At 38.8% G+C, this 18,743-nt stretch overlaps 1 long non-coding RNA gene across 1 annotated transcript; it reads left to right on the forward strand.

The window, feature by feature from the left end:
• Positions 1-836: 836 nt before the first annotated feature.
• On the forward strand, positions 837-17,413 carry LOC123637932. The gene is made up of 3 exons (XR_006735095.1): positions 837-850; positions 16,224-16,427; positions 17,333-17,413. It is a non-coding gene; the product is annotated as an uncharacterized LOC123637932 (long non-coding RNA).
• Positions 17,414-18,743: the final 1,330 nt, after the last annotated feature.

Consider the following 18,743-nt stretch of genomic DNA (forward strand, 5'->3'; position numbering starts at 1 on the left):
GTGCTCCTAATGATGAAATAGTGTAAAAACCTTTTAAGGGGTGTCTTCCAAGAACTAAACTAAGTAAACAATGATTACTTAGATGGCATCCTAAAAGTTTTAGGCCATCAACAAGTTGTTTGCTGACTGCATATCAACAAGGTCTGCATGAATGATGTGGTCCCATCCAGTTCAACAGTTCCAAATTCCATCTATGTGCAGAGGCCTCCCCAGTTTCTAGCTCCATCTCAGATTGTCTCTCTGAGATATATATACAACTCATACACACACACACACACACACACACACACACATACACACTCATATATACAAATCCCTTCTTGGCATTTATACCTGGGTATCTTGTAGCCACTTCACACTTAATATGCTCAAAATGAAGCTCATGATTTTTCTTCCCAAACATCTTTCTTTTCCAGGTTTCCCAGCATCAGTATCTGGTGCCCACCAAACACCCAACTGTTCAAGGCCAGAACCTGAAAACTATCTTTGTTCTTCAACCTCTCCCCTAAAATTGAGCCTGTTACCTCCAAAATATGTCTACAGCCTGTTATCTCTTCACCCGCACCTTCTCCACTCTGCTCAAGCCACACTATCTCTCATCAGACTTCCTATAAGAACTTATTTTGACAGAATGTATTTCATCTTTAAACTCCTTCAGTGGCAAGGAGTTCCAACGTTCTCAAAATAAAATCCAGACTCTGGAAGGCAGGCCTAAGAGGCCCTGCCTGATCTAACCCTTCCCTACCTCTCTCCTTTCAGACCACACGGTTTTTGTCTCCCTGGACTCCAGCCACACTGGGCTCATCTATATGTGCTTTGAGGATGTCACCTTTTTCCTGGTGTCGGGCCTGTAAGTGTGCTTATCGTATTACTCCCTCCAATGGCCAAGGCATCATTCTTTAAATGCTCAGAAAGTCCTTCCCCTGTGCCCCACACCAAAGTGACCACCTCCAGAAACTCTCTCATGCCACCCTGTTTATATAATATCTTTCCTAGTGTCCATCAAAATCTCAAAGATCTTCTATGTTCCTACTTTATTTTCATTGTCTGACTCTCCCATTATAAAGGAATTTTTTTACTTGTACATGATGTGTCATATTTACCTGGTGTCATGCCTGGCACACAACAGCCCCTTGATAAATACCTATTGAATATTTGAGTGAATGAATTAATCTAATTAGAGTCATTAACAAATTAGAGAATTCCTACTTTACCAATAAATTGATTTCATCACATTATCTGAAATGGGCTCACATGACTTCAAGTATGTCTGAATGCACAGCAGTAACTTTTTCAGGCCTCTGCAGTATCAACTGGCATCCCATGGCACTGGATCTAGAGTATTGTTTACTGTCATTCAAACACCCTCACAGCCTGGGTCTCTCATCCAGTGCCCAGTGCTTTGAGTTTAGTCTTTCACTTTGATTCTGCAAGTACTCTATGCCCCAGCAAAATGGATTTCTTCCTCTTTCTGAGCTTATACACCCCAGGACCCTTGCACACTCTGTTTCCTCCACTTCAACTTCCCTCCTTTTCATGTCTCATAATTTCTGCTTCCTGAAATCCTCTGAGGCACTTGAGTAAAGAAGGATCAATTAAGCAAATACTGCAAAACCAATATTTAATGCTTCAAATAGGAGAATTTGGGAAACAGTCACTGTTATATATTGCTAGTGGATTTGTAAGTCATTAGCAACTCTCTAAAGGGCCATGAATACCTTAAATTAAAAAAATCTTAAAATATGCCTTCATAAACCTTGATCAAGGGAATCTATTTTTGAGAATGTATTCTAGTGATATAATCACAGTAAATAATCATAATTATTGAACATTGTTGATGTGCTATGTTGTTTAAAAATCTGTCTAATTATATTATTGCAACAGTTATACAGGATATGTTTTGTTATCCTAAATTTTATAAATCAAGAAGTAGAATCGTGAAACATTTGAGATAACTTGCTTCATGCTAATAAGTAGCGAAGCCAGATTTGAACCAGGTATTTTAACTGTGAAACATATGCTCTTAATCACTCGATCACACAACTTTTCCTGGATAAATGCAAAGATTTAGTAATTAGGTGTTCATAACAATGTTGTAAATATTGAAAATCTGGATAAATAAATTAGAACATACTTCCCTCTCTTAATATGAATTATGATCACTATATATTGTCAGGTAAAAAACATCAATTTACAAAATAGCATTTCCATTATGCCTATATTTTTGTTAAAAGAAAAAAGTGATGATTTTGTTTGGTACAAACTAGCCAATCTCTTGGACAGTATTCGACACATAGTACTTGTTTGTTGAGTGAATCGATTAATAAATATATATCCATAATCAAGAGGTTAGAAAAATATGCCACAAACTTTTAACAGTATTGATCCATGGTTTGTGAGATTATGAATGACATTTATTTTTTGATATTTGTTTTAGTTATATTTAAAATTTTCTACACTGAGAAGATACCATTTTAGTAATCAGAAAAGGAAAAGGATAAACATTATATTCTTAAAAATTATTTAGGGTCTATCTTAAATACCTTCTTCCCGTAAGTCTGTCTTTGCCCCCCAAATGTGTGAAATTTCTACCTCTTTTGTATTCGAAGCACTTTTGTCTTTAGCTCACCTTGCCTTGTATTATATTTATTGATGTAGTGCTTTATTCTCCTGTACCATACTCTGTCTCCTCTTCAGTGGTGTATCTCTTTAGAGCTGGGACCATATTTTATTTATCTTTACAACCCTTTCACTTTCTGGGACAGTACCCTAGATGTAGCAAGAGCTCACAATATGTTTATTGTTGTACTCATAGTATCATTCATTGAAGTCCTGCTGAATAATTTGAAGCGTGACTCAAATTGAAATGTAGCTTGGGTATCAGCCTACAACCTGACACCCAAGATGTACACGAGTAAATTAATAGTCACAGTGCCATGCTGAGGCAGATTGGAAATTGAAGAAATAAGAAAAATCAGTAACACTGATTCTGTCTTTATTTAACATTTTGATGTTTTGTTCATCATGGATACTTCACATTAATTTTGATTTTTAAAAATATTGCATGAAAATATTTATTTTTGTCACTGTACCTTCTTAGTCCCATCTCTATAATATGATAATAGCAGGTAATGCAATTTGAGCATCTTGTAACTATATATAGATATATATGTGTGTATATGCATAAAATGGTATTTTATATATATATATATTTTTTCCACCTAGCCCTGACAGCCACCATAATGAGTACCTATGTTATTATCCCCATTTTGCAGATAAGGAAACTGAAGGACAGAGATATTAAGTAATTTGATCAAAGTCATCAGCTAGAAAGTGGTAAAACTGGAGTAGAAAAAGCTATTAGTGAAATAAGTAAAGTGGAAGGGAAAGTTAAATAATTTTTGTTATTGACTTTCATCAGAGTACAAAACCAACTTGGGCAGAAGAGACCAATTTAAAAAAAAAAAAAAAACAGAACCTAATTTTTAACCAGTAGCAAGTGAAAGTCATTCATTAATTCACTCAACCAATATTCAACTGCCCTTGAGGCAGTGTTAGTGTAGGTGAGATGGCATCTAAGATATGTTGTCCAGGGACCTCCATGCCAATGGCTGTTAGTATCCAACCTAATTCTTCTCTTTAAAAAGTTTCTGCCTTTATTCACCATTCTGAAGTACATTTTCCAGGCAAAATACAGATTGATTGTCATTTTGATTTTGACTCTCTGATCCAATTAACAGGCTGTTTATTTCTTATGCACAGTAAACACTTAAATCTGTCCTCAGGTGACCTGCATCCATGATGATCATCTAAGAGAATGTGTGAAAAACGTGGATACCTGCGCCTCATTCCAGGCTACTAGTCAGAATCTTTGTTGTCAAAACAATGTTTAAAGAGCAGGGGCTTTGGTGTCCCCAAGACTAGGTTTGAAAATTAGCTCACCCGTTCATAAGCTAAGAAGCCTTTGGCAAAGTACTTAATATTTTTCATTTGTTTAACTTCAACATCCTCATAGGTAAAGTGGGAATAAAAATACCTACCTCTCATAAGGTTTTGGTGAAGATTCAATTAGGATGAGGATCTAACTATAATGGCATTTATAGTAATAGCTTACAAATAACGAGTATTTACAAAGTATCCTGCACTGTGGCCAATGCTGTACCTGCATGATCTTATTAACTTGTCTTAAGCACTTAGTAGGTTCACAACGGATAAGATCTATAGTTAGACACTCAGAATCCTTGAATTGATAGGGAGCCAGTCACAAAGGTAAGATTTAAGTCCAGAGTGTGAGAATAATGGATAACCTGGAAAAGTCATCCAGCCTGGGGGCCAGTCTACTGCATCAGAATTATCTGGGTGAGCTCGTTAAAATCCACTGCATCACCCTGGTCCTTGAAACTCTAATTCAGTAGCTCTTAGGGACCTGGGAGTCTCTATTGTTTAAAAAGCACAAGTGATTTTGAATCACAGCCAAGATTTAAAACAACCGATTAACTTGGGCTTCAGTTTTCTTAAGAGCCATGAGGTTAAGGACTAGGTCATTTTTTTTTTCTCCTTCTTCTTTTTTTTTAAATCTCTAATGCCTAGCACAGTACTGCTACATAGAAGACACAAAAGTATTTATTGACTAGATGGCATAAAATGGGATTAATAATTCCTGCTCTGTCTTTGCAGGGGCTTTAGAAGGATCTTTTGCAAAGCTCTGTTTGACAATGCATCTGAAAAATATTAATAGTAGATGCTATGCACTAGAATAATTTTAGATCCAGCAACCCCACTATTGGGTATATATCCAAAGGAAATGAAATCAGTATGTTAAAGAGATAGTTGCACTGTTATGTTTGTTGCAGCTCTATTGACAATAGCCAAGTTAAGAAATCAACCTCAGTGTCCATCCACAGATGAAAGGATAAAGAAAATATGGTATGTTTATATATATATGTGTGTGTGCACATGTGTGTGTATGTGTGTGTATAATGGAATATTATTCAGCCATAAAAAAATGAAATCATGTTATTTGTGGCAACATGGATGAGCCTGAAGGACATTATGTTAAGTGAAATAAGCCAGGCATAGAGAGATAAACACCACATATTATCACTCATACTAGGTATCTAAAAAAATTAATCTCATAGAAGTAGAAAGTAGAATAGTGGTTACCAGAGGCTGGGTAGGGTTGGGGTAGGAGATGGAAAGAGATTGGTCAATGGGTACAAAGTTGCAATTTGATGGGAAGAGTAAGTTCTAATGTTCTATTGCACAGTAAGATGTCTGTGGTTTACAACATTGTGTAGTATATCTCAAAATAGCTAGAAGAATTTTGAATGTTCTCACTACAAAGAAATGATGAATGTATCAGGTGATGGATATGCTAAATATCCTGATTTGATCGTTATGCAATATATACCTGTATTGAGACATCACACTATACCCTATAAATATGTACAATTATGTGTCAATTTTTAAAAAGTATAATTTTATAAATTAATTTATCAGTTTATTTTAGTGTTTTTTTCCCCTGCTCTTTAAACATAGATGATTTGGGTTTTGGGTACCCACCATTAGATTGAGTCTCTAAAAATGAACTATAGCAAGATTGTGAATAAACTACCTTCTTCAAATTACTCAGATTAATTTTTAATCAAATTATTTTTTACTCAAAATTGAAATGCTACAGAATGACCCAAAGCCATTTATGCATGTTAGTTTCCATTATAAACTTCAACCCTGTCAACTGTTCACTTCCTCATTCATTAAAATTAGTTTTAGACCCGTGTTATACCACATCTGGAATCTACATCTACTGTCAATGAGTAAAATCTGTTTTAGGCAACACTTACTGCATTCTGCTGGAAGAGCTAAACAATGATTTAAAGCACCCGGAAGTGCTAGTCCAGCTCCTTCTGATTGCCTATCAGTTGAACTGTTTTGAAATGCAGACAACCTTAGGGAGAGTCATGGAGGTCTCCAAGCCCAGGCTTGTAAAAGAAATGAAGAGAATTAGAAACAAATTCTTCAGGAGGAGGGAAATGAATGCATGATCCCACATAAAGGGTCCTGCAATAGGGAAATCTCCTGAGAACCAGAAAAGAAATTATATGCTGCAACTGGGACTCAGTATTCCTATAAGTCGTAGGACTAGACTTGAATTCTTCCATCTCCCTGTGTGCTTCGTGTATGGTCAGTGACCCTGGCACAGGATGGAAGGAAGAGATTAATGGCTGACAGCCTTGAAATGTTTTCAAGAATTTTCCAGAGTTGACAGACCAGCCTGAAATCAGGCTTGCCCAGTTCAGCCTGTCTCTGCAAACCTATTTCACTGAAAGTTCATTTCAGTGCTGCCTCATTGATGGGAATAAAATAAATATTCTTCACCAGACAACAGGGTAGAAAGAAATGGTTAAACCCACTTGTAGCTTAGAATGCTATTCTGATGTGTATGGGGACTTACATTCATGGAAGCAAAGATGAAAGTTTTCAGATCTGAAATCAGCACGACATCCCCCTCCAAGGAGGCCAGGAAAGGGGCAGGGGGGCGCTTTCTCCTACCTTCCGTGGTTCCAATCTCGATAGTGCCTTTCACTTGGCTGAAGCACCATAGCGTGTCCTGGGTGAGTGTTCCAATTCCTGAAAGCGACACAAGGAGACACTTCAGGTTAGGTAAGAGCTCCCAGTTGCTCTTAAAAGGCCAACAAGACAAGAAATATATGGTGTGATCTATGCATTTTTAAAAGGAGACTTGCACACCAGGTATCATCTCGCCGGAGAAGAGACCCTAGTGAGTCCGGGGAGAACGGTGGGTCTGCAAACACCACGTCCTCTGTGAATCACTGTTCTGTCTGCTCCGCCTGACCATGCCAGGGCCAGTCTGAACTGGAGCAATTGGAGTTCGTCCCTTCTCAGGCCCTGGCAGCATCCTGGAGTGGTTACGAAGGGCCTGCAATCGCCCCTGTGTGACTGGCCCTTTTCATGGGAATACTAATGCTGTCGATTGTTTGCCTTCTGTGGTGGTGGGGAAGAGAAAGAGGCAGTTCGTTAGAGGGGTGAGAGGAAAAGAAAGGAAACTTTAAAAAAAAAACAAAAAAAAACTGGGTTTCACAGCTTGCATGGTTGAGCGGCCAGTAAGGGGTCAGACACCCAGAGAACTTCCATCTCTCTTGTTCGCTGCTTGACTGCTTGCCAAAGTCAGGGCCGACTGCAGAGCAGGGGAAAGCGAAAAACAAGGCTGGGATGGGGGCAGGGGCAGCCGACGCAGGGCTGGGCAGTCCATTTCTGACAAATGCAGCCTATTTTGTTCCAGGAGATTTCTGTTTCGAATTTGATTAGACGTTTGATGGGGCTAAATTTTCTGTGTTATCATCATTTCTGTTTTCTACAAATATATGTATCCCCTACCACTATATATACTAATACGTATTCTAATATCTTTATTACTATACGTATTCAAACCAAAGGGGACCTTTCCAGAACACCTCTGGATAGCAGTGGCACCAGTTTCCTTCCCAACAGCAAGAACATTCCCTTCCATGCTATAAGGTTTTAAAATTAAAGGGAACATTGCATAGTCAAATGTTGGGAGAGGGTATGAATTTAAGAATGATTAAACTCAGTAGGAAAAACCATGCATGTCAAAACCAAATTGGCTCTTTTAAAACACACAGGGAACTGAGTAGTTATTGTCAGCGACAGATTTTTATTGAATTTCTATAAAAATCCCTTCATTCACTCAGCCATGCCAGGGGAGAGTTGATTCTCATCTGCTTTTCTCGCTGTTGTTGACAGTACCTTCAATGGAAGCAGCATGGGGTCATCATTAAAAGAATATTCTTTGCAATTAGACAGGGTTTGTAGTTTGCCTCTGACTTGGAACAAATTCCTAAACATGACGAGACTGTTTTCTCCTGTTTAAAGTGGCAATAATAATAGTACCCATCTCTCAGCGTTGTTGTGGGTATTGAATGTGATTAGTAGAGTCAAGAAACTTAATAATGGATATTATTATTATTTGCAAGGATTCTAAAATGTTCAATGGTAAAAAAGAATATTAGCTGAGAAAATTTCAAGTAGCTGCTATGAGGCAGGCACCATGCTAAGAACTTTCTAGAGAGTATTTCCATTCTCACACGAATCGTGAGGAGGTACTATTATCATCCCCATTGTGCAGGTGAAGAAACTGAGACTCAAGAAGTTTTGGTAACTCCCCCAAGATCATACCTACGGCCTGACAGTGCTGGGATTTCAACCAAGCCTGCCTGAATCCCAATATTCCCAATGTGAGAGGTCGGTTGTCCATTTAACAGTTCAGAGAAGCTTCACTGCTTGATCTAGAGTCTCATTGGAAGGCTGAGTTGGAATACAGCTTCAGATGCCAAGTAGTAAAGTATAAACGTCTCCTCTAAGATGACACAGAGCTAAAACTTCCTGATAAAATGAGCACCCAGGAGGGGAGAAGAAGGCCATTGGCAGCATTTATTGGTGCAGGGAAAGACCACACCCATGGTACTCCCAGCTCTGGCCTCAGGCTTCAGCATCAGACATTCTCTGATAGGTTCTTACTCTTCTTTGGGAGTTGTGACTGGCCCTCTCTAAACTGTGTCAGTTCTGCAGTTGAGAGCTAAGACTACATCAATCACTTAGGGACCATTAGCTACAGGTGAGATTTTCCCCCTTACTTCTGTCCTGGCAGAGTTCCTATATGGCTAGTTATGATTCTGGGTGTAGACAGTATACCTATTATCACAAAACATGTACTTTAAAGCAAGCAAACACATACAATGCTGAAACATGTACACACCTAGGAAGATTTAAATATGAGCCTTTGTCAAGATATTCACCCTAATTCAGGGAACTTTAGCTCTAGAGGGAACCTTGCTTATGTGTGAAATAAACTCCTTTCGCAACTGAAAAACCTGAATTATAGAGAGTTAGACTTGGCGGGAGTCGCACGGCAAGGGGTCATGTGGCCAATTCACATGCCAAAGACAGTCCTGACGTTTACTCACAGATAATGATCCCAGGGGTGCAGGCCCCACCGATCAGAGTCGGTTGATGACCGTGAGGGTTCCAGGCAGCCAAGGTGCCGTCAGTTTTCTTGTCATGGGCTTCTATTGGACCCAGTTTCTGTCTCCCACAAAGATCATTGCCAAATGATGGCGTTAGTGACCTACAGAGAGTTTGGACCATGTCATCTTTATCCTCCAAGTGCTATGCACTAGCTAGAAACACAAATGCCTAGCTGGGTTGGACATAAATGAGAAAAGCTGGCCGGGTGTAAGATACTCAGTGAGCTGACACTTGGTCTGAGTCTGTGATCCTTTCAAAAGTCATGGGGATGTGGGACCTGAAGGATTCAGGCCTTGTCTAAGGGGGCAGCAGCTACTCAGCTCCAGCTGAGGGTAGCCATTGTGAATCTCAGTCCAGCGTGATCAGATTGGCTGATTTTCCTCAGAAACAGCCAGAAATCTTGATTATTATGTGAATAACTCCAAATTTTTAAATAGTGTCAATCAGTTCAATTGAACACTCACACAGCACAGGGCAAACACCACATTGGGCCAAATATGGTCTTTGTGCCACCAATCTGCAAATCTCTAGCTCGAATATTTTTGCTGAAAGATACTTTAGAGAATACCTAGTCCATTCTCACCATTTTACGATTAGGAAGCGAGGCCTCAAGAATGGAAAGAACTCACGACGCAATAAAGTTACTTTAATTGCAGACCTAGGACACCAAAGTGACAAATCCAATTCTTGTACCAGATTTCCTTCTACCACTGGGCTACGGTTCATGGTGATGGTTTGGAAAGATATCTATCCAGATTTAATGAATGCTCCTTAGGGAGGTTTATTTGATTACTAAAGTGGATGACTGGGAGAATTAAACCAACATAGTGAGAAAGGAAAATTTGTTTCTCTTAAATTACAGAACTCGACAGGTTTCCTATACCCCAGTGCCAAATGACACTCTGGTTGCTACAGTAATGGTGTCAATAAGCAACATTCTCCACCGGGAGGCTGGTACAGATCCAGTTGCTAAATATCCTGGAAGATGTTTGTTTCTTTCTCCTCACGGCTCAAACAGGGCCTGAGTCTCACCGGCTGAATGGCCAGGAGCTCAGCCCATTGTAGGTGCGCGCCTGTCATATCTCTGAGATCATAGAATAGCCAATTTCTGGATCTGGTCAGCCCTTGGGATCATTTGGTCCAAATCCTTCATTTAATAGCAGAGGACACGGAAGCCCAGAAGCGGCACAGCCACACAGTGAGTTCACTGCAGAGTTGGAGCCAGCCCAGGGCTCTGATGTCCTGCATGGGGCCCTTCGAAGTTGGTCGAGGCTAACCTTTGTGCTGCCTCTTTTATGCCAACTCAGCTTCGTGAATACAATGAACAGAGGGTGTGACATGCAGCAAATAAAGTCCTTATTGATTTGGGGTGGAAAGAGGTTATTTTCAGGGGCTTGGTGCTAGCAGTGTGCTTCTTTCTGCAAGAGAGGAGGGAGGTAGGAGAGAGAAGGAGGGAGAGACTGGGGAAAGGGGGAAGGGGAGGGGGGAGAGAGAGAGAAAAAGTGTGATCCTTGCCCAGATAAATGTTCTCTGAGAGAAATCTAATTTGAAATTGATTATGTTATAGGCTGCAGATGTATATGCACTACACAGAAAGAGCCTACAATTGTGCGATCCTCTCTGAGCGTGTTGTAATGAGGATACCAGCATGACTTACAGCAGGCCGTTGGCATGAATGAATGTCTTGCTAACAAATCAGCCCCAACTAGCTGTGGAAATCTTCCTAGCCAGGAAGCCGGATTGCTAAGCAGAGAGACTCTGGTGCTTCAGAGACAGTTAAAAATAAGGGGGACTTCAGACTTCAGTAATAAAGGCTTTTATTTTTCAACATTCTGTATATTGCTCTATTTTTAGCAATTGCCACTGTGTCTAATAAAGACAGGCCACGTCTGTGTCCTCAACTTGCCAGTGAGCTCCTACAGAACAGGAACATGTCAGATTTTAAAATCAAACTTTTCCTTTGCACAAGGTTGCGTCAGCCATTAGAACTATTGCAGTGAAACCATCATTGGATCCATTTGCTGGGTTTAATTCACTGGATGATTTCAATGGGCAATCAAGCAAATTGGTAATTGGCCAAACTGCCCATCATGACAGTCCATCTCGTGGAAGAAGGGAAAGGAGGCGGAAGGAAGTGGCCGCATTTGACTGATTGTTAAGAAGGTGGAATCAATTAGGGATTTGTGGTGATCTGAGATGTGAGGAAGAGGAGAGGTGAAGAAACCTTGGGCTATTGGTGAGCTAGTGGAGCTATTCATTCTTTATTGATCTCTTTATCCTACCTCCTAAGAATTTATTTGCTGAACAAAAGAAAGAAGTTTATACTCTCAAAGAAATAATAATGCTGCCATGCGCCTCACAGGAAACCTCACCCTATTTTACAAATCAAGGGAAGTGGAAGTGACTAACATCCCCAAATAGATTGATGTAAATATTTATATGGTGGGTACTGAGAAAATGAGAAGATAGTTGTTATTTCTTGCCCAATGCATCATAGAATGCTATTTTGGAGTATGATTAAAAAGCAACCTAATTGAAGCATATTTTACTCATCTTCTCCATATATATATTAAATATTTTGTAATAGTGTTATAATATTTGTAGTAAGGTTTTAATAAATGGCTAATGTAGTCTTTTCCACTCTCTCTTTTTATAAATAAAAAGCTTTGGAAGTATAATTGACATATATTAAACCGGAGATATTTAAAATGTACACTTTGATAAGTTTTGACATGTATATACCATCACCTTGAAGCCATCACTCCAATCAATATAATAACACAGTCAACACCCCCAAAAAGATTCCTCATGGCTTTTTGTAATCTTTTCCAGCCCTTGCCTACCTACACCTCCCCTGCCCACAATCTCGGGCACCTCTGATCTGCTTTCTGTATTGATGCATTAGTCTGTATTTTCGATAATTTTATATGAATGCAATCCTATGATATGTATTCCTTTTTTCTGGCTTCTTTTCCTCAGCATAATTGAGATTAATCCATGTTTTTGCAAAATCAATAGTTCATTTCTTTTTATTGCCAACAAGCATTCCATTATATGGAAATACCATAGTTTGTTCATCCATTTACCTAAATTTAGGTTGCTTCCAATCTTTGCCTATTACAAATAAAACTGCTAGAAACATTTGTGAATACGTATTTGTGTATGCTTCTGTTTCTCTTGGGCAAATACCTAAAAGTGGAATGGCCAGGTCGTACGGTACACATATATTTAGCATTTTAAGAAATGTCAAACTGTTTTTTGAAGTGATTGTGTTACCAGCATGCATGAGAGTTCCAGTTTCTCCACGTCCTTCACCAACACGATATGGTCAGAATTTTTAACATTAGCCACTCTACTGGGAATGTTGTGATATCTTACTATGTTTCAAATGTGCATTTTCCCAAATAACTTTTATTGGTGCTTATTTGCTTCTTGCCTTGTTCCACTGGCTAAACCTCCTGTAAAGATCTTAATAGAAGTGGTGAAATTAAACATCCTTATCTTGTTCCTCATCTGAGGGGGAAAGTATTCAGTTTTTTACCATTAAGTATGATGTTAACTGTAGATTTTTCATAGACGGGTTTATCTGTTTATCAGGTTAAGGGAGTTCCATTCTACTCCTAGTCTATTGAGAGTTTTTTAATCAGGAATGCTTATTGGATTTTGTAAAACTGGCATCTATTAAGGTGAAAACATTTTTTTTCTTTTTAAAATTTGTTTATGCAATGAATTACACTGATTGATTTTTGAATGTTAAAGTCATCTTGCATTTGGTTGTAATATATTATCCTTTTTATATATTGTTGGATTTGATTTGTTAAAATTTTGTTTAGAATTTTTGCATTTATACTTATGGGAGAAATGGGTATCAAGGAATGCTGACCTCACAGGATTATCTGCTCCTTTTCAGTTTTCTGGAAGGTTTGTGTATAATTGGTGCTATCTCTTCCTTAAACATGTGGTAGAATTCATCAGTGAGCCATCGAGGCTTGATGTTTTTTGTGTGTGGTTTTTCATTATAAATTCAATTTCTTTAAGAGACATAATGTTAATCAGGTCATCTATTTCTTCTTGAGTGGCTTTGCTAATTTGTGTCCTGTCAAATAACTTCTCTATTTTATCAAATTTGTCAAATTTATTGGTATAATGTTGTTCATAATGTTCTTTTATTATACTTTCAATATTTGAAGAATCTGTAAAGATGTACCTCATTCATTCCTGATATTGGTATTTTGTGTCTTTTTTTCCTGATCAGCCTGGTTAGATCCTCCCAAAGGACAAGATTTTAGTTTTATTATTTTTCTGTTTCCTGTCTCATTGGTTTCTCCTCTGATCATATTATTTCCTTTCTTCTGCTTACTTTGGATTCCATTTTGTTCTTTGTGTGGTTCCCCTTGAAATCACTGATTCAAGACACTTCTTTCCTAACGTAGGCATTTAGTGTTATATATTTTTTGTAAGTACCACTTTAGTGGCATGCCAGAATTTTTATATATTGAGTTTTCATTTTCATTCATTCAAAATAATTTCTAATTTCCCTTTTGACTTTTTTCCTTGACTCTTGACTTATTTAGCAGTGTGTTATTTAGTTTTGAAATCTTAGGGGATTTTCCAGAGATCTTTCTCATATTGACTTCTAGTTTAATGCCATTATAATCAGAGAACATACTTCGTTTGATTTAAATACTTTTAATTTTACTGAGACTCATTTTATGGCTCAAATATGGCCTATCTCAGTAAACATTCTGTTGAATAATTGTGTTTTCTTAAGTTTCTTATAATTTACTGATTTTTTGTTCTCCCAATTGTTGCAAGGGGAGTATTGAACTTTCCACATATAATTTTGGGTTTGTCTATTTCCCTTTTCATTTCTGTTAATATTTTCTTTATATTTTGGAAGCTCTGTTATATACATTAACATAATTAGAAGTGTTATTTCCTCCTGATAAACTGTTTCCTTTGTCATTATGAAATGACCTTCTTTATCCTTGGTAACATTCTTTGCTTTGAAATCTACTTTGATATTAATATAGCCATTCTAGCTAGTTTTTATTAGCATTAGCATGGTGTACCTTTTTCCATCCTTTAACTTTTAGCCTATTTGTTTCCTTTAAAGTATGTCTTGTAGGCAGCATAGAGTTGGATTTTGGGTTTTTTAAAACCCAATCTAAAAATCTCTGTCTTTTAAATGAAGTGTTTATACTATTAACATTGATTGCACTTATTGATATAGTTAGGTTTAAATCTATTATCTTATTGTTTTTTATTTGCATCATCTGTGTTTTGTTCCTCTTTTACAGACTTCTTTTGGTTTCTTGGGTATTTTTTATGACTTTATTTCACCCACTTTTTTGAGTATTGAGCTATAATTATTGGTTTTGTTGTTTAATGGTTGCTATAGCATTTATAGTATTTATCTTTAAATTATCACAATCTGCCTTTTAGTAATTTTATGCTACTTAAACATTACAATAGTATATTTCCATTTCTTCCTTTGCAGTATCTGTGATATTGTGAAGTCTTTTGGCAATCTGAAGAGAAAGGATTACAGAGACCTTGGCCCTGACGTCTTGAAGTCCCTGAACTAACATAGCAACTGCCTGCCTCCCTTTTCATGGCATGAAGAAACAACAACAAATTTAATTTGTTGAAGCCATTGTTTAGTCAGTTACAGCTGAATCCAATCCCCCATACACAAAGTGGAGAAAGAGGATATTATCTGTGTACAATTAAACAATCATTTTTATTTCTTGCACAATAAAAGTCAAACACATCACTTTTAGGTTTTTAAGAGGTAAATTACTTCAGAACGATCCATTTTACTCATCCTCTGCCTCACTATTTTCAATCTTTAACCAAAATGTCAACTATCAAAGCACAAATAGCACTGTTATAATTTATGTATAATTTATTTGCATCTCTGTTTGTGGACTTCATTCTTTAAGGACAGGACCTATGTCTTATTTGTCCTTTTGCCTTTAGAACCTAAAACACCTCCTGATACATATTAGAAGACCAGGAAGTTATTATTTAATTTAATTACAACAGAAGGAGAAGAAGCTCTTTATTCCCAGGTGGAAGCTGTGCCCACAGAATAAACACCCGTGCTCAGATATGTGCTATGACAGGCACGCAGAAGGAAGCCAAGATGGAGGGCCAGCACCCTGTCACTGTACTGGTGTCTCACTTCCTGTAATACAGGAAGCATTATTTGGCTCTACAAGGCCAAGAGTGTCTTCTAGCTTCCTGGAGAAAAACATCTTACAGAAAAGAAACCTTTATAGATGCTTTAGCAAATGCTCCTCCATTTTTGGCATTTTCTGCCTATTGTTACATTTCACCAAAGAGGGTAATCATAGTAAAATATAGATATTATACTTACTGCATTGTTTCACTTAAAATGGGCAGTGAATTATAAAACACAAGTGGCAAAAAGCCAAACAATGGCCTGCTCATTTAATTTTATTTTCTCCTGTACCGATTATGCACTCATCAATTGCCTCAGATCTGGGAGTGTAGTATAGTCTCTGGCCTATGGGGTCTGAAACCACCAGGAACCAGCAACAGCTCAAATTGGATTTCTTCTCATGCCTGTACAGAAAGGTTAGACAAGTTATTGAGGCATGAAACTCCCTAGTCCTGAGTCACTGACGACTGAAATTGCCTAAGTGTGAGATCATACTTCTGCCTGAAGGCTGGCAAGAATATCTTTGGGATGGGTGTCAGTGGGATGAACAGATAAGATGGGGCCAATGGGATCAGGAAGCTTTGACATGGTAAATTATTTTGTATTTTGTGATTTTATGTATTGGAAGTCATTCTATTCAAATACACAGACCTGTGATCCTAAGAAAGGTCACTCACAATGTGAAGCCTAGGGCATTTTGAATAGATTCAGAAAAGCTAGGTTTAAAAGCCCAGTTTTCCTGCAAATTGGAGGGATAGGGATGGGTTTACAATGAGGATTTTAAAATGAAGTTTGCATTTGCAACCATTCATTTTTTACACTCATGCCTAGTCCACCTGATAAATAATACATTTGTATTATGCTTATAAAATATGCAAATGATCCAATTTGCAAATAAATGCCTTGAAGAATTTTTAAAACTTCAGAGGTAGCCTTAATCCTAGGATTTGCAGCCTTCTTATTTGTGAAGTTTTTATTTTATTTTGTGACAGCTGCCATCCATTCCATTAAACTATACAGGAAATGAAGTTTGGTGGTGGTTGGTTTTTTTCCTGCTGAGAGAAGAAAATGATCAAAAAGTTGGCAAGATGGGAAGCAAGGAGCACATTTGCAAACAGGGAACTCAACAGTGCCACATCAAAATAAGAGGGAAGAAAATCCAGCAGCCAAGCAGGTACTGCTATACTTGTTATCTCTGTCCTTCACTTTCATTCTCAACATTCTTTCCTTGCTGTGCACAAAAGTAGTTGCAATTAGAATTGGCAAAGTTAGGGGCTAAAATAATGCTCTGACAGCAAACAGAAGCACAAAGTGAGAACTCAGAATGTGCAGGCGTGGAAAATGCTGCAAGAGATGGTCATTTTAAACGTCCTCCAGGATGTGAGAGCAGCCCCTGGCAGCCACCCAGAGAACAACAGGTAAGCATGGGCAAGATTGGCTTCTTATAAAATGCAGCTACAAATTCCCCATGATGTGTGTACCCACAGAAGGAACACAGAGTAGGAGCTTGAACACAGAAACGCATGAGCAAGACCACTGAATTATCATTACACATAAGATATGTCTTCTAGCTCTAGAGCTACTATCTGTTGGGGACCTGCTCTGTGCTGGGGACCAAGATAAACATAATTCATACCATCTTCACAACAGCCCCCATAGTTTAGATGTTTATAAGCAAAGAAATTAAAGCACAGAGAGGTTAGGTACTTGCCCAAGTTCATATGGCTAAGTGTGGACAAGCTGGAATCACCATTCAGGTCTGACGGTCCTAAACCCAGGTCTCCCTCCTCGTGCCAACTCCATTTGGGGTCTCTGTTGCCAAAGGGCAGATGGAATTTCTGTGATCCAAATTCTGTCCTACATGTACGAGGGAAGCCTGCTGGATAAAAGGAACCTCAGGGATCCTTTGGTAAATGAAGCATTCATTAATAACAGTAAGTTAGTAAATGTAGATTTTTCTGAAAACTCTCCACCTGTGCCGAGTCTACGAGGTGGCAGTCAAGGGGGGGGTTATGCAGGAAATGTTTGCGGCTCCTTTTTTGATGACTTGAATTTCTCCTCTCATGCTTGTTCCTTCAGGTCACCTGGCTTCCACATAGGGAAAAACCTTTTCTCTGGCTGGAGCCCTGGCCACTGGACGGAGTGTCTTCTGAAACAGCCAGGTGTGGGGAAAGCTCCAAAATGACTAGACACACCTGGCCCACCTGTTGACCTGGCCCCAGGGAACTAGATCCAGGAGAAACGACAGGGAGAGGAGCTGCTGAGGAAAAGGCCTCTCTGCAGGGCATAAGGTACTTTCTGCTTCCTGCAGTTTTGTGCAAGAGGAGATGTGCCAGTAATAGACAGAAGGAATGACAATTACCGCGGCAGGAGAGATAAAGTGGGTTGAATGTCATTGGAACTGTGCCCATTGCTCCAAGCTTTCAGGCTGGTGTGGTGCTGTTTCTTACTGCATCACTTCTCCATCTGACACATCGTTCAGATGCTTATCAAGGGCCAGCTGTGCTCAAGGCTGTGGGATATGACAAGCAAGGTTGCTGTTTTCATGAAACTTACATTCTAGGAGATGAGACCATAGGCAATGATGAAATAGACATATATGAGTTGTTAAGTAGTGATAAGTTCTATGAAAGCAAAAGAAGCTGGTTAAGAGGAAGAAAGAGCTACAGGGGATAAGAGTTTTCATAAGAAAGTCAGATCAGTCCCCTCTGAACAAGTGACATTTAGACAGAGACTTAAAAGAAGTGAGTGAGCGAGCCAGACAGCTAGAAGAAGACATCTCAGACACAGGGAACAGCCAGTGCAAAATCCCTAAGGCTGTATGTGCTTGTCCCGGGAACATTAAGGAGGCACAAGTGGCTGCAGGGGCCGGGAGGAGAGCGGGAGGTAACAAGCGCAGAGAAGCTGCAGTGGTGGGCAGGTCATATCGGGCTCAAGCACTTAGGATACTGTAAGGATTTCTACCTTATCCTCTGAATGAGATGAGAAGCCACTGGAGCGTTTTAAGCACAGAAATCACTCCGGCTGCTGTGCAGAAAAGAAACAAGAATGAAAACAGAAAAAGGGAGGTAAAAGAAAAAGCCAGTGAGGAGGCTAGTGCAATAATCCAAGTGAGCAATGGACCAGAATGGTAGCAGTGGAGACAGTGAGGAGTGCTGGACGTTGGGTATGCAAGAAAGACGGTAGTGAAGCCAAGATGTCTTTGGTTTATGTGACTGGAAGAATGGAGTTACCATTTACTGAGATGGGCACGGGCAGGCTGGGAGCTTTTGTGTGTGTTGTGTTTTAGATGTCCATTAGATACGAAGTAGGCATTAAATATCATCATATTCACTTGCAGTGATCCTTTACTCTGTGCAAGATTTCTGTGCAAAAGCTTTTTTACTTAATAGAATGTCTGAATTTGATTAACATCCAACTTCCATGCTGGAGAGCAGTTTCATGAGAGCATTGACTGTGTTTATTTCTCTCCTAGCTGTATTCCTAGCAC

Source organism: Lemur catta, chromosome 5, assembly GCF_020740605.2.
Source record: "Lemur catta isolate mLemCat1 chromosome 5, mLemCat1.pri, whole genome shotgun sequence".
In the NCBI taxonomy this organism is placed as follows: Eukaryota; Metazoa; Chordata; class Mammalia; order Primates; family Lemuridae; genus Lemur; species Lemur catta.